General features: G+C 38.1%; 1 long non-coding RNA gene across 2 annotated transcripts in view; it reads right to left on the bottom strand.

The window, feature by feature from the left end:
• Positions 1-704: 704 nt before the first annotated feature.
• Positions 705-16,861, bottom strand: part of LOC128316324 (uncharacterized) — a 156,751-nt gene continuing 140,594 nt past the window's right edge. For both annotated transcript variants that reach the window (XR_008300021.1, XR_008300022.1), the window contains exons 5-7: positions 14,858-14,943; positions 14,447-14,588; positions 705-4,266 (exon numbers count right to left, since the gene is read on the bottom strand). This is a non-coding gene — a long non-coding RNA (uncharacterized LOC128316324). The remainder of the gene's footprint in view (positions 4,267-14,446; positions 14,589-14,857; positions 14,944-16,861) is intronic.

Raw genomic sequence — 16,861 nt, 5'->3', positions numbered from 1 at the left:
AAAATGCTGCAGAGCCCACCTCCCACTCCAGGGATTTAAAAGGCAGAGCAGTGGGGAGAATCATAGGACACAAGGGGTGGGGAGGACAGCTGCAGGATAAGTTGGAGATGGCTTTCAGATTAGCAGGAATGCGCTCACACTGATTTTGCAAGAAGGATGAAGTGGGTATTGGTAGAATAATGAACAAGGCCTGAGAAGGCCCTGATATACAATTGCATTATTTCTAGGGATGGAGTAAAGGAGGAAGCAACAATGGAGCCATGGTTGGTTAGGCAGTGAGAAACAAATCTCCTGAGGGTGGTCCGAAATACTGAGACTGACCAGGCCTATTGGAGAAATATGGCCGTCTGTGCAGTGCAGAGAAATCTGAGTAGTGCTGGGCAAAGAGGCAACCAGAGGGAATTTTGGAAAAGTGTAAGTCAGTCATGAGGGGATAAAGCAATTCCTGTGGGAAATATGTTATTTTTAATGTTCTAAATGGGGTTGAGGCAGAAGGGACTGGAGTTCATTTTTTTTTTCTCTTTTTCATGCCTCATTTTCTTTATAAAATCTATCCTCTTCCACCATAAACATTAAAAAAAATTAATCAATAAAAATACCTTGAATTTTCTGTGGCCTCAGTGTCTCCCAGAGATTAAGCATATTCTCCAAAGTTTTAAAAGAAAAAACATTTAAAAAATGGGGGCGCCTGGGTGGCTCAGTAAATTAAGTGTCCAACTTCAGCTCCGGCCATGCTCTCACAGTTCGTGAGTTGGAGCCCCACTTGGAGCTCTGTGCTGACAACTCAGAGGTTGGAGCCTGCTTTGGATTCTGTGTCTCCCTCTCTCTCTGCCCCTCCCCAGCTTACGACCTGTCTCTTTCTCCTTCCAAACTAAATAAACATTAAATTTTTTTAAATAAATAAAAACCAAAATGCTTATTTTATTGAAGTTTTGAAGTAGAGTTAACAAATAGGAGGTCTGGGCTCTGAAGGCTCCTTCTCATCTGCATGCCACCACCACTCACTGTTACAAGAATGCAGCTTTTCACCTTTTTCAGGAAGAATCTTTATTCCTGCTGACAGCAGGATTAATGGCTGTGCTCAGAAGAAAGTCAACTGTCACAAAAAGTTTAGTTCTTACAGTTGTCTTCTCTTTCTTTATGCCTTGTAAGGTGTTTTTTTTTTCCCCACTTTTCTGGATTAAATGGTGTGCTCATGGCAGACCACAGAACCTGATAGATTAAGCAGAATGGGCTGAAGATTCTATAGTTCACAGAATATTTGGAAGATTAAGGAAAAGACTCTAGGCCTCTGCCTACACTGTGTAATGGACCACAGAAGTTCTGCTACTTCTGCTCACTAGAAACCACCACTATAGCTACCAACACTAGAACCATGTGGCTTTTGCTCCTATTTTTAAAATTACTTATTAATTTATTTTTGCTAAGACAGGTGGAAGCTTATTGTCTTTTCAAACAATAACCCCAGTGACTATAGTTACTGTTCATTGGAGAATTTCCATGAAATGGGAAGAAATCTCATATTTATAGGTCTGATGAGAGATTAAGGAATCGTTTTGAATTTTCTGGCTTAATGTAGCCACGTGGATACATAGGTCTGGTATTTTCAGCATGTGGACTTGTTTGGTGATATTACATCTTCTTACGTGCTTTACAAATTCATTTAGCACCAAACTAAATCAGAGTAACTGGTATGTGACATTAGGGGTAAGGGGTTATGAAGTGGCCTATACGATCTATCTGGAGCAAAAAGCAAGAGAGGCTGTGGGATTTTTGGCATCAGCCATGAACCCCGCCCATACCCTCAAACATGCAGCTGCCTTGGGCATCTCAGAACCTACATGCAACACCTTCACAGACCTTCTGGAGTTTGTGACTCAAGGTCAGAAACCATTGTCTTAGGGGCACCTGGGTGGCATAGTCCATTAAGTGTCTTATTCTTGATTTCAGCTCAGGTCATGATCTCATGGTTTGTGAGACTAAGCCCTGCATCAGGCTCTGTGCCAACAGCATGAAGCCTGCTTGGGATTCTCTCCCTCCTTTTCTCTCTCGCCCCCCACTGCACACACATGCTCACTCTATCTCAAAACAAGTAAATAAACTTTAAAAAGAAAAAGAAGCCATTGTCTTAGAAAGACATTAGAAATCAACATGTCAGTTCTAAGACATAAAAATATTGAAATAAGGATTAAGAAGTTCCTTAGAAAAGGATTAAGACCCCTTCCTTTTCAAGGGAGAGAATAAGACTTATTTTTAGAATTAATTATTGTTTAATATAGTAAAATCATTTTTGAGAGATAAAATTCAAAAGAATTAGTACAAATTCAGAAGAAAAAGCAACTGTGTGAAACAATCCTGAAGATGTCATTTGTTTCAAACACTTAACCTCAGTATCGTTAGACTGAAAGAACAATTAATGACCTATCTCAGACAAAAGCACTGATAAAACTGTGGTTTAAATAAAATACAGTCTATTTTTAACCAATCAAAAATTTATGGAGGGCTTCTTAAGGACATAGAACACCTGGTCTATCTAAGAAACTTTACCTCTGGAGGGAAATAAGATTAACATACATGAAACTACTAGCAAAAAAGACAAAAAGTGAATTGTAGTTCATACTATGAGAGCCAGATTGATAAGCAACAGGCAAAATTTGACATTACAAGACATACTGAAGTGGTAAATTAGAGTATAATTTATTGCATTCAATACTTAAAGACTAGCATTTTATGCTCTTCCCAAAGCAAGAGTCATTCAGAAATACCTTACTGAATATTTAGACATTGCCTTCATGGTAAAAATAACTTTCTAAGGTTGAAAAATAAGAAGTAGAAGGGAAGTGAGTTATATCACTCTCAATGTGACTGCCATCTTTATAACAACAGTATCAATTCCCAGAAACATCATCAAATATGTTCTTCAAACAGAGACTTTGATCCCAAGTATCTCTTATTACTCTTCCATAAGTCTACCTTATGGACTGACATGATAGGAATATTTGGTACCTCTGAACAAAGATACACATGGTCCTTGTTCAAAGGTATAAATGAGGAATGCCATAGGAATATGGTTATTTTATGGCTTCTAGAGGTTGCTCATATTCCTCAGCTCATAACCCTGCATACCTCCCACCTCCCCCTCTATTAACATATCTCCATTTTTCTAATTCTGACCTTCTGCTTTCTTCTCATAAGAATCCTTTGTGATTACATCAATAATCCAGGATAACATCCTCATCTCAAGAGCCTTAATTTAATTACATTTGCCAATTCCTTTTTGCTGCGTAAGGTAAGATATTCATAGGCTCCTGTAATTAAAATATGGACACTTTAAGGGGGGCATTATTTGGCCTACCACAATGGGCACCGCTAACCATTTATGACTGGTCTTTTTCTTATTTAAGTTTGTTTCACACATCAGCAACAATTTTGACTTCAATTTTTCTTTGTGAATACAGATTGGGATCCATTTTTTCCTTTTACACAGACTTGTGACTATATAGTGGCAGAATTTTCTAGGATATACACAGATGAGAGCCATCATATCCTTGCAGCAGTGGGAAGATAAAAACATCAGAGGTGACGATGTTAGCGAAAGCTTGGGAATAGGGTAACTTGAAAATGGTTTATTAATTAAATGGTGTTTAATTAATAAAATGCTTGGAGATAATTTGTGAATTTCATTTAGTAGACTGCACCTGTCCCTTTTTCTGTGAATAATTAAGACATGACAGTCTATGAAAATACAAAGCCTCTCTTATGGTGAACTGTACTCACCTGAGGTGACAAGTTATTGAGAGAAGAAAAGACTATCAATAATGGTTTTATATTTTAAAAACAATAATTTGCTCTTAGTCCAGACAGAAGCAACATGCTGTGCAAAATTATACATCATGTATCAATAGCTGAGAAGTAATATATATCACTATCAATGCTGCCTGTATAAAAGCCCCCCAAATTACCATATCTACCAGTAATTTTTACTTTAACAGAGAGAAAAGGGGACACAGGAAGAAACCAACTTCTTCTTATAAATGGTTGGTTTAACACATAGTGAAGAAATTGATGTGTAAATTGGCTTTGATGAATGCTTGTGTTAAATGTGGTTATTTATTATGAGTTCCATTACATAAATTGGTTGCAAAATTATAACAAATGTTCTTTATTAATCTTACCTTCTCTGTGGCTAGAGAATGACTCAAGGCAATTATCTTTCATGGACTTCAGCATCATTAGGGCTGATGTGCTGAGGAGGGCAGACAAGTTCTAATAATACAGAGAAAAGAGAAACATGTCTTTTCTTTGCTTCTTACATGGAGAGACGTTATTTCTCAATACAGTTTCCTTCATCTCCAATTAAATCCTTCAAGTTGTTAGTTTCTGGTATTTTTGCAGTAACAGCAGCTGTAGGTGTAAGAAATATCTTACATATTATGTTCTTTATGGTATGACATTTGAAATTTAAACAGATGGCATAGATTCTGGTCTTAAGGAATTTAGAGTTTGCCTAAGATGGCACAGGTGCTCTCAGGCCACATTTGGCTACTTGGTAGGAGCTTCAAGCATTTGCTCGATGGTCCAGTGACAGATTGCAGAACTGTCTTACTGTTTTCCTCTTCAGCATGGGATATAAATAACTTGAAGATAGTAGCTTTCTGGGAAAGGAAAAGAAGTATTTCTTCCAAGTACACTTTTACAGCCTAACACTCAATCAGAATCAAAGAGTTAAAGAGTTATCCCAGTACATGATTTGGAGCTACCTCTTAGTTATCAGGAGCCTTTTTTTTCAGTTATGAGTTTTTTAGTTCCCTGCTTCTCATTTCCTCTCCCCTATAAACTGTTCTTGCCCCACTTATATCCCTAAGAGGGGGAAAAACCAAAAGGGAAGAAAAAGAACTCATTCTGCTTATTATGGATCTGTAAAGATTGAGGGTGGGATTAAATGGTGCAGGTGGGATGGGGTTTACAAATCATGATTATATAAAATAACAAAAATATCAGTGCAAATTTGTCATCTGGAGAAGTCAAGTTAGATGGTATGCCTCCATTTTTCATTAATGAATATTTATTGAGCACCAATGATATGTGAACCTCTCAGCTGGGGGCTGGGTGCTAAAGGTTAAGGGGGCAGGGATGGAGAGAGAGAAAGTTTATTGCACCAGAAATGATAACCAGGACACTGGTATCCAAACACTGCCTCATCTCGATGCTAATTGCTAATCACTGATATGAATGCTTATAAAATAAGTTAGAATTAGGTTCAGCGATAAAAGAGAATATCCAGCAAATTAAACTAGATACAAGTTATTTATTTTTTTGTCTTACTGAGGTGAATATCTGCATAGGCAAAGTGCTATATGAAGCTCCTTTTATCTTCCTGTACTACCAGGTATGTCCTCTTTTACTAAACTAACTTCATGGTACAAGATGGTTGCATCAGTTTCAGATCTCATGTCAGCAGCATTTGAGTCAGCAGAACAAGGAAAAAGAGGGAAAAGACCATGCTTCCTCTCTCCCCCTTTAAGAATATTTGCTGGAAGGGGCGCCTGGGTGGCTCAGTTGGTTGAACGTCCGACTTCAGCTCAGATCATGATCTCACAGCTCATGGGTTCTAGTCCCGCACCAGGCTCTGTGCTGACAGATCAAAGTCTGTAGACTGCTTCAGATTCTCTGTCTCCCCCTCTCTCTGCACTTCCTCCACTCATGCTCTGCCTCTCTATCCTTCAAAAATAAACATCAAAAAAATTAAAAAAAAGAATATTTGCTGGAAGTTGCACATCTTCCATGTACATATAATTGGCCAGATCTAGCCATAAGAGAGGCCAGGAAACAGAGCCTTAGCTCCAACTGGTCACATGCCCAGCTAAATATTGTGTGTTCTGGGACTTTCAGTTTCTACTCAGGATGTAGAATGCTGTAAAGAGCATTTCTTTTGCACTTATAACAATAACAACAGCAGGAGCAGCAAAAACACCAAATAATCTGTAAATGAATAACTTTTCCTGAATGCAGCAGAGAAGTGATGATCACCTACTAACATGAAATCCAAGGAAAACACATCCAGCAAGAGTTAGGACATGAACACTTGCTTACCTAGGATAGATGTTATCTGTCACAGGTAAGAATTCAACTTAATTCTTAAATGAATTGCTAAAGGCCAACTGTGGTTTGGCAAGTATAAAGAACCCCTGGATAATATAAGCACAAAGAGAACTTCCATTCATCACAGGACTTTCTGTAAAGGATGAGGTTCTCACACAAGAGAACTAAACATGTAGACCTTATGATGTAGGTCTGGAGAAATAAGGGCTGTGGGGGGAAAACACAGGTCATTCTCCCCTGTATATTCTATGAAATAAAAGGCTTAGGCTGTTAGAGGCAGAGAAATAAAACCTGATGCCCTAAGGCACTGATGAAAACCCATTGATGCTGGGGGAAGGGAATAAAACAAAACCTTATACACTTGAAAAAGGAATGAAAATACTTGCTGGGACCAGACCTGCAGCTGAGAGTGAATAAGACCACTGAGAAATACCTACCCCCAAGACTCAGCAACATAGTATCTGCCGAGGACTGACACTTAAACAGAACAAAAGCGGTCTACTGCTTGAAGAGGAGCAGAAGCATGCAGAGAGACCCTTTTTGAGTCATAATGCAAAAGGAAGGCCCAAAATTGAGGATGGAGCAGATGTTGAAGAAAAACCCTCTGGTAAACCAGCCCACATGCTAAAAAGAAAGTTATCCTGGAGGCTTTGACGCTTGTTATACCAAGAGTAATCCTAGCAACAACTCTAAAATGCAGCTAAACTTATAGCAGTAATGACCCAGCCACTCCCACCATACACACAGAGACACAGACACACACCAAACAAAGCCTACCAAAAGGAGACAAGTGTCCATTTCCAGCCTTCAAAAGTTTTTACCTCAGACTCTTCTCTCCTACACAAGATGGCCAACTTCATCTTTTAACAAAAAGTTATGAGGCATGTAAAGCAAATGAAAACAAACTTCTGTCAAGAGACAAAGCAATCAATAGAACCAGACTCAGATATGCTACTGATGTTGTCCATAACTATTAGAGAATTTAAAATAAATATCATGAATATGGTAAAAGCTCTAGAGGAAAAGGAGAACAACATGATGACCAGGTAAGTAATTCAGCAGAGAGAGACAGTATAAGAAATAAACATAAATACTAATGAATCACTAAATTCTACTCCTGAAACCAATAATACATTATATATTAACTAGCATGAATTTGAATAAAAAAAATAAATTCTGGATATGAAAAGCAGAGTAACAAAGAATGCATTCAATGGGCTTATCAGAGACTTAATACCGCTGAGTAGAAGAAACAATGAATTTGAAGATGAGTCAATATAAATGACTTAATCTAAAACACAAAGAGAAGTGAAGGGGGGAGAAAACACAGACCATAGGAAATATTAAAGAAATACTTGTTGAAAAATTTGCAAAATTAATGACATAAACAAAATGTCAGCTCCAAGAAGGTGAGAGAACACCAAGCATGATAAAAACAAAAGCAAACTAACAAATAAGCTGGCAAACAAACTAAGACATTTAGGTAGATTATATTCAAACTGCTGAAAACCAAAGACAAAGAGAAAATATTGAAGGTAATAAGAAATGAAGGACATATTACATACTGAGGGGAATTATATATATATATAAGAATTATAGGCTTCTCATGAGAAACTACTCAAACTGAAAGGAAATGGAGTTACATTTTTTTTAATGAAAAGTAAAAAAAAAAATCCTGTCAACTAGGTTCAGTATCTAGTTAAAACAATTTTCAAGAGCAAAAAAGAAATAAAGGCCTTGTGAAGCAAAAAATTAGCAAATTAATAACATGAAGATCAATACTAGAAGAAATGTTAAAGGAAGGTCTTCAGGCAGCAGCAGTAGGCTACCCAACAGAACTGAAGTCTGTACAAAGAAATTAAGTGGATTGGAAATATATTAAATGTAGTTAAAAATCATTTTGTCTTATTTTTAATTGGTCATAAAAGAGACATGGCTGTCTAAAGCAAACAAAGTAACAAAGCATTGTGTATTTATATCATATATAAAAGTAAAACATATAACAAAAAATAGCACAGAAAATGAAAGGAAGGAGTTGGGAATATACTATTGTAAGGACCTTCCACTATTGTGAAGTCATAATAAATTATTTGATGTATATTATAAAATTTTTTTTAACATTTATTCCTCTTTTTTTGAGAGTGTGAGTGGGGGAAGGACAAAGAGAGAGGGAGACACAGAATCCAAATCAGGTTCCAGGCTCTGAGCTGTCAGCACAGAGCCCATCATGGGGCTCAAACTCACAAACTGTGAGATCATGACCTGAGCAGAAGTTAGACGCCCAGTTGACTGAACCACCCCAGATGCCCCTTGATGTATATTATAAATTCTAGGGGAACCACTAAAATATTAAAGAGGAGTATAAACAATAAGCAAATAGTTGTGATAAAATGGAATAACAAACATTTTTAAAAGGCAGAAGGAGAAAAAGAACAAAGAACAAAGTTTGAAAGATGGAACAAAGAGAAAACAGCTAGATAGATGATAGTCTTTAATCCACACATATCAATAATACTTTAAAGGTAAACTGTCTAAAAACATCAAGTAAAAGACAAAAAAATGTTACATTTGATAAAAAAAATCAAGTTCTAATTATATGCTATCTATGGTAAATCAATTTTAGTTATAAAAATATAGGTTAAAAGTTAAAAAAAGAAAAAAGATATTCCATGTAAATACTAATCAAAAGGAAGCTAAAGTAGCTATACTATCAGCAGATAAAGGATAAAGAGGTATATCACATGATGAAGAGTGGAAAGGAGTACGTTCTTCAAGAATCGGATAACAAAGCTACAAAATACCTGAAGCAAAATGTGATGAAACTGAAAGGCAAAAATGACAAATCCAGAATTACATTTGAATACTTCAACACTTCTCTTTCAATAGGTGATAGAACAAGGAAACAAAATCAGTGATGATGGAGAATATCTGAAGAACACTACCAACAAACATTACCTGACTGACATTTCTAGAACATTTTACCCCGTTATAGCAGAATACACATTCTTCTCAGTGCATGTGGAACATTCCTCAAAATAGACCGTATTTTGCACTATAAAACAAACCTCAACAAATTTAAAGTAGTAAAATTATTCAAGAGACATTGTCAGACCATCAGAGAACTAACTAGAAATCAGTAAGAAAAGGCTACCTAGAAAATCACAAGATATAGGGAAATTCAACAACTGACTTCTAATTATTAGATATTCCATTGTTATTGAAAGAGGGAAAATGAGATATTAAGGGACAATAAGCAGTCTGTTTTAGGTGCAGACATACAAATACATTGATTATGTTGACAGAGTGACTCCATGTTAAGTTAGCAGAGCAAAAGTTTTTAATGCGGTTATTACGAACTCAGTGTTATGCCCTCCAAATTTGTATATTGAAGCCACCTAATTTGGAGGTTGGCCCTTCAGGAGGTAATTAGGTTTAGATGAGGTCATGAGTGTGGGGCCCCCAGGGTAGGATTAAGTTCTTTATAAAAAGAAGAGATCTCAGAGCACATCCAGTCACTCTCTCTCTTTCTTTCTCTCATTATGTGAGGACACAGTGAGAAAGTAGCTGTCTGTAAGCCAGGAAATGGGTCCTCATCAGGAATCCCAGATGGTATCTTGATCTTGAATTTCCTAGCCTCCAGAAGTGTGGGAAATAAATATCTGTTATATAAGCCACCTAGTCCATGGTATTTCACCATAGCTGACTGAATTAAAGAGGGAGACACCACCCCAGTTTTATTCAGCCCACCAATATTTCCTTTTACCAAGATGCTAGACTTTCTAACCTCTCTTATTCCTTCTGCTCATTGACCATTTTATCAAGATTATGTTTCCTTTGTCTATATATCCATCCCTCTCCTGCCCCTTAGTGCTGACCCAGTCCTCTTTTGGGAGGTAAGGAGGTGGGAGAGCAGCTGAAACATGAGGCTGCCACAACAGGTAGAAACCTCAATGAATTTAGTAATACCACCTACAGAATTATCTCAGTATCAGGGATTCCTCACACAAAAGAGCCCAAAAGGCTAACTGGTAGGACAGACAAGGCAATGCGAGCTCTACCATTTCTCCAGCTGGGCTAATGATGCATATGTCATAGGATGCATACATAAGAGACACAGGGACATACAACATGCTCAGTATATCCTTAAGCATGAAAACTGCATGTTTCTCTCATCCATCCACCAAGCCCCTCTCCTCTTAATTTATTACCCTACCCCTGACAAAACTCCTGTAAACTCCACCTCAGTAATTCCTATTCTTTTGTGATTGTAAGTGCAGTGTCATCCGTACATTTTTATCTTAACTTAGTCTTTAAATATATAATAATACAATAAATAAATGTCTAATCTCTAAATTGACTTAACATCTTGATGATCAACACATGTTCTGACAAAAACAATTTCTTCTAATTCTACTGAATCAGTAGATTTTATTTTCATCAAGAAAATGTATTTTCAATATCCCTCAATATGCTTGAGCACAGAATTATAACCTTTCTAAAATCTCTAACCAAATTCATTTAATTATTATTATTTAACCTAAGATCTGAGCATTCTTCAGCATACTGTATTTCTTTTCCAACTAATACTACCCATCATGTTTTAAAATTATTTGGGTAATATCTTTCTTTCTTATCAGATGAAAGTTCTATAAAGCATGGATCATTGCTTTTTTGTGTGCTCATTTTATCCCCAGTACCTGGAATGGCACCTTGGCTCAATAAATATTTGTTGCAAGAATGAATGAATGAATGAATGCAGAGTATGTCCCACAGAAATTTCTCTCTCTCTCTCTCTCTCTCTCTCTCTCTCTCACACACACACACACACACACACACACACACACACAGAGGAGCCTCAGACCTTGCTAACAGACATAAAACAGCCTTTCTCCAGCAGCGTTTGACACAGTTATCTCATCATTTTCATCAGATATGCCCATGCTTGTTAGCCTCAGGGCATACTTACAAGCAGTGCAGCAAAAAAGGCAATCCCTGCCATGATAGTTTATTGCAAAACAGAGGGAATAAAATAAAGCAAGCATGTAGTGCTACACATACACAAGCTAATAAACAAACAAAAGGTCTAAACCACTGTGGCATCATTGTGACAGCAGTGTCTCGAAGAAACTCCACTGGCTCTAACTCCTGTCAGAGGCAATGAATGCCTGTGGCGTGTGTGCTATAATGGAGCTGGGGAGAGAATTGTGTCCAGTTCTTTGAAGCTATCAACATGCACATGGCAGATGAATCTTCCCAAAGGTGACCATTTCCAGCACACAAATTCTCTTCTTTAGTTTGGGATGTGGCCTTTGTGCTATTATATAATTATCACCAAAGAACAATGTTATTAAAATATCAAAACAGTATATTTTAAGATGCATTCAGAGTCCTGAGGCCAACAGGGTAAATGGAAGTTTGTTCATGTTATATATAACCAGGTTCTAATAGCCACACCAGGTCGTCTTTACTTTGGCTTTCCTCTGTCTCAGGAATAAGGCACTTGCAAGGGAATATTTCAATGCTGCCTGGGCCATTCCTCACTACTTACAATGGGATTCCATCTACTTCAAAATGTTCCTTAATGGCCAAAAAAAGACATGTTGGGGCATAAGGAGACTACAAAAGGGATTAATAGCATATGCTATGTCAAATTCAGTTCAGATTTCCCCATCCAAAAGATGTAATTTGGGACTGGACTACAACACTGAGCTAAGGTTGATCCATCCAAGGGGGCAGTAATAACGGGTCACTCTGCAAAGTGTGCAAGATGGCAGACTACGACTTGTCCTCCAAACTGTCTTTGACAGTTTGAAAATCTGTCAAAAGATAATCCTTTTGGCCAAATATCTGGTCATTCTCTTCTATGAGGTAGGAATCTTTTGCAGCAAGATAATGTTTAAGTCAAACAATTTTTACTCACCACTTCTGATGTTTAACAGAGATATGACAGTCACGGAATGTGCAAGAGGGAAGTAACAAGGAAAGTGAGGAAGAGAAAGTGGTTTCAACATAAAAACTCAATTGGTTATTGGACTGGCCAGGGAAGGCATAGTCATCTTTTATTTCTTAATGTTCCCGAAGACAGGAGATAAGAGTCTGCAGAAGTCACTCCTTCTCCCTCACAGGATGACTCCTTCTCTGACAGATATACATACCTAACAAGAGTGCCAGTGTTTTTTTTTTTTTTTTGGGGGGGGGTGTAGGATTATCATAGCAGACGCCTATTCTGTAGCTGCTACAGACAGGTCTGACTTGCTCTTTACTTTTGTTGGCATTTTATTATGAATTTCACTGTGGCAAGAGAAAGGATGAACCTGAGCTCCTGAGTGGTGACAGCCAATGGCCCATTTATTTCTAGTGTCAGTGTTTTCCTGAGCTCCAGTGGAAGCATAGCAATCTTGAAACCTGTCTGATATTGGCATTTAGAAAAGAGCTTGATTCTTGCTCAATTTATGGTACATCTAGTCCTTTGAAAGGCTTATTCTAATGCAAGGTCATGCAATATGTTTGTGTGCAATTGATGTTGAATTTTTATGCCAGCTGAGCTTCATTTCAGAATTCAATGCACTTGTTAAAACAGACTTTACTTTTATTTCAGCACAAACTTTGCTCCCAGAGCTATCAAGCATCTGAGGTTTGTTTCAAAAGAGAATGTTTTCAAACTCATCATCCTGTGGTCGTGGATGTATGAGTTCTTTGCTCAGACACACATTGATTTAGTCTTTGCTGATGTTGGGAAAAACACAAGCCCGATCTAATTATATCGCAACTACCTAGATGTCTTAAAAATCTTTTTTTGATGTCTCTGACATGGAATACTTTCCCCTGCTTTGAGACTTCTTCCATCATCTCCTTTACTCTTCTTTCTCCCATCGTGATTAAGTTCACATGACCATATGATTCATTCAGTGTGATACTAACCACCCTAAATCATTGCCATCCTTAAAACACCTTGCTCACTTTTACAATATCATCTCTCCTCTGCCTCTGCCTGCTTACTCATATACTGCACACACTGCCTCAACTACCACTACTTGGAAGTCTTAGCTTCTATTTATTTTTATTTTCCTTTATCAAAACTGTTATTTGCATGGTCTCCAACCGCTCTTCACAAGATCTTCCTTTTTTGGGGGTAAGGCCAAGTAGGGAAGTAAAGAAAGCAGCCTGCATTTGGAACCCATGACTGAAAGACACAGAAACTCTTGCCCATATTTGCAGCACAGGGCATGAGGCCAAAAAACAATTGTTAAAGTCCACCTCAGAGAAAGTTCCAAAAGTCCAGTTGGTGATAGATAGCCCAAAGTTAATCAGAGCAAGGGAGTTTGACCTGTAGGGACAAGAAGATGTTGAGTAGTCAGAGAGTATGAAAGGGACAAGATACAAATCTGATCCATTGAACAGGAGCCCAGGGAATCTCATCAGAAGAGATAAAAACCCATAGTAGGCTACTGGGTTTTTATAAATATATAAGAAGAGTATTATCTTGGGTTGATTTTTATGGATTTTCATTGATTAATGGAATCCATCTGTAAAATGAGTGGCAGTGAAATTTAATCTGTCCTTCTCACTTTAATGGAATGTTAGATGAATAAAACCACCTTGGACTGATGAGTTTAATCAGGATCTGTAAACATTTAAAAGAAGGAGGAGAAGGAAGAAAAAGACCATGGCTCCCCACCCTCTTGCCCCCTAGCAGCTAAAAGGGAACCCTATAGGCAAATGGAAATCAGAAAACATAACTAAATGAAATGTGCTCTTTGTTATGAGTCCCTCTTCCACAGTTCTTTTCTTTCTGCCCTTTCTTTCTTTAATTTTCTTTTTTTTTTCTTTAATTTTCTTTTGAATGTGACTGTGAATTGGTGTGCTGGTGACTGTTGCTGTGTTCTACTGGCCTGGGAATCTAGGAGAAAGGAAGAAAGTACCAGAAAACTGAGAGGAGAGAAAATTATATAATGAAACACAAAGTAAGAGGAAACTACACAAAAGTTTGGGAACAGCTGAAATTGTGCAGTCTAATACTTCTTGGCCAGACACTTCTCATGGGCATTTTTACTCTCCCTTAAAAGGCAGAACAGGGCAGGCTTCTTGTTTATGATGAATGTACATGGGATACATTCAGGTCTCTGTAGGCTGAATCTTTTCAACAGGGACCTTTTCAAGAAATTTTGAGGGTATGTCTAATGATTCATCAAATGCTTTGCAACATTCCAAACCACTCTTGTTTTGGGTCAGGGAGAAAAATAGCCCCTTTTCAGAAGTGCAGAACCAGATTGGTTGTCCTCCGCCAGCTGTTGAGACCTGTACAGGGACCCACCAGGAGACTCTGGAAGGGGCTTCCTCCCACCTGCTCCATCTGAGGGAGGTGTTGGGATCACAGAAGGCCTCCAGCGGAGTGTGTGCTTGATCTTCAGCCCTGAAGAGGGACTGCGCCAGATGCTGTTTCCTACTGTACAGGGACCTATTCATTTAAGCAGCAGCCGCCAAATCTAAAGGTTAAAAAACAAAACAAAACCAAAAAACAGCCATTTTCATATCCAATATTCAATATCTTCTTTAATTAAAATGGATACCTATTTGAATTATTTAAAGAAGATAGCTCTTTGATCATGAGTGCTCATTTCCAAAGACTGAAGACAGCAGAACTCAGCCTCCTCAAGTCCTAATTAAAGGTGATAGCCTGAATTAGCATGTAACTACTTGCTATGTTTGTCACATCACCAGTAAAAGTAGTTTTAGTGTTCTTATTTTTTCTTACTTAAATAGATTGCTCCTTCCCAAGCAGAGAGCCCAAGCTCTTCCTTCCCAGAAAGGGTGGTGGATCCTGTTGCAGTCTGAAGGATTCTAGAGGAATATGAATGGTGATAATTACTTGGAAGCAATGAAATAATCACTGCTGAGTTTCCCAAGCATTTTAAAGCTCTTTCTTATTCTAATATTTGCTCCAAGACTGATTATTTGATATTTGATGTCACTTATTTCTAACGCAGCTGAATGGTTCTTGGTAACTAGGCAGCAATGAAATTTGCAACTTCTTTCCTAATGAACCAGTATTTGAACCATTAAAGAGAAAAATCAATGAGATTGTTTCAGATTGTTCATTACCCCCTTTGCAAACATACTAGCAAGGAAATCAGCTGTCTTACCACATGACGCAACCTCAGTGGAGCTGGAACATCATAGGATACATTGTCCATGAGAAGGGAACTGAAAGCAGCAAGTGTTTTCTCTATAAGGCCTTGAAGTAGTATTCCATGGTGGGCTGCAGGTCCTGGGATATTAGAAGTGTGCAGAGGACTCAGAGGACAGGAAGATGTTTTTTATTTGTTTTCGTGTGACCTTTGATTTCCAGTCCCGTCCCCTGCCTAGAGAGCAATGGTTTTTAACTTCAACTGCCCAGCTTTATGGCTCTTCTGGTAACAGACCCTACTCTCAGGCCACAGGCACGTGGCTATGAACCAAGTCAGAGCAACATCTTTCTGGACAGAATGGTTAGTACCAGGATGTGTTATCAAAGTGAACCAAATTAGGGAATGTTTTAAATTGTAGTTGCCAGAGAAATGCCCATCTCTCTCCAACTGGAGAGCTAAAAGGGAGAGAGCTCAAAGTAGCAGAAAGTTATGTTTCTTCTGCTTAGAAGAGCTGAAAATTTATAAAAGCTACAATGCAGGGACAGAATCACAATGGTATCTGAGGCCCTAGTTCCAGAAGTCCCAAAGGCCAGCTGCCTCCTGCTCTTTCTATAGTTTGATTATATGAGCCAACACAGTTCTCCTTTGTTTAAGTAAATTTAGCTTTTGTCACTTGCAACCAAAGACTCCTGACTAAAACAACGTCTTCAAATATAAAAGTGTCTCACCCTCCTGCTGCTTTGCATTTGAATTAGGCTTTCTTTTCTCCAGCACATCAGCTCAGAATGGTATCTTGCTGTAAGTGTATCTTGATACTATTCTCTTGCTTTGTGTTCCTTTTAGCTATCTTTGGAATTGGTGCAAGGGGTGAAGGCTGCGCCTGTTTAGGTGAGGCCTGAGTTTTAAGCACCCACTGAGAAAAAGAACCTCTCCTTTGTTTGTGGAGCATACACAGCCAATGCTTTTCCCATATCTGTCTGCCCTTACTGTTTGGTATGCTCCAGTCCCTTCTAACTACAAATATCTGCATCTCTGTGCCTAAAATCTTCCCAAGCACTTCAGGGAGTCACTCTTCTCCTGTACACAAGGCTGGAAGTTCCAAAGAATTAAGATTTTCAGGAGCAAGCCTCAACCAATGATGATCAAGAGTTGTGTAAAACGCCTGAGGTCCTTCATGTCTTAAGTAACACAACCTGGAGGAACGTTCTGGTGATTTCTCATTGTTTCCCCACAAGGTTTCCTCAGTTGCCCACTCTGGGGGCTGACCTAATAATACACTCTTTATTGTCTTCCATCCCTTACATGTGTCTCTTCTCCACTCTCAACCAGTATTTTCTATACTTCCTAAGTAATCAACTTGCATAGATCCTGGTTTTAGCGTCTGCTTCTGGGAGAATCCAACCTAAAACAAAATTTAAGAACCAGAAGTAAAGAATTTCTTGTCCAGAGAATGTGGTTTGAGCTTCTCAGGATAGGGATGTGGAACTTACATCTCCCAAAATCAAGAAGTTTTCAGAAAATAAGGGAATAAGAGCTGGTTTTGTAACAGGAATAAGCTGTTGCTTAAATGACCAAATGATTTTTAATGAGGGTATCGAGATAACTCAGTGGAGAAAGAATAGTCCTTTCAA

Source organism: Acinonyx jubatus, chromosome A1 (assembly GCF_027475565.1).
Source record: "Acinonyx jubatus isolate Ajub_Pintada_27869175 chromosome A1, VMU_Ajub_asm_v1.0, whole genome shotgun sequence".
Lineage (NCBI taxonomy): Eukaryota > Metazoa > Chordata > Mammalia > Carnivora > Felidae > Acinonyx > Acinonyx jubatus.
This window is presented reverse-complemented; position numbering and strand designations above follow the sequence as displayed.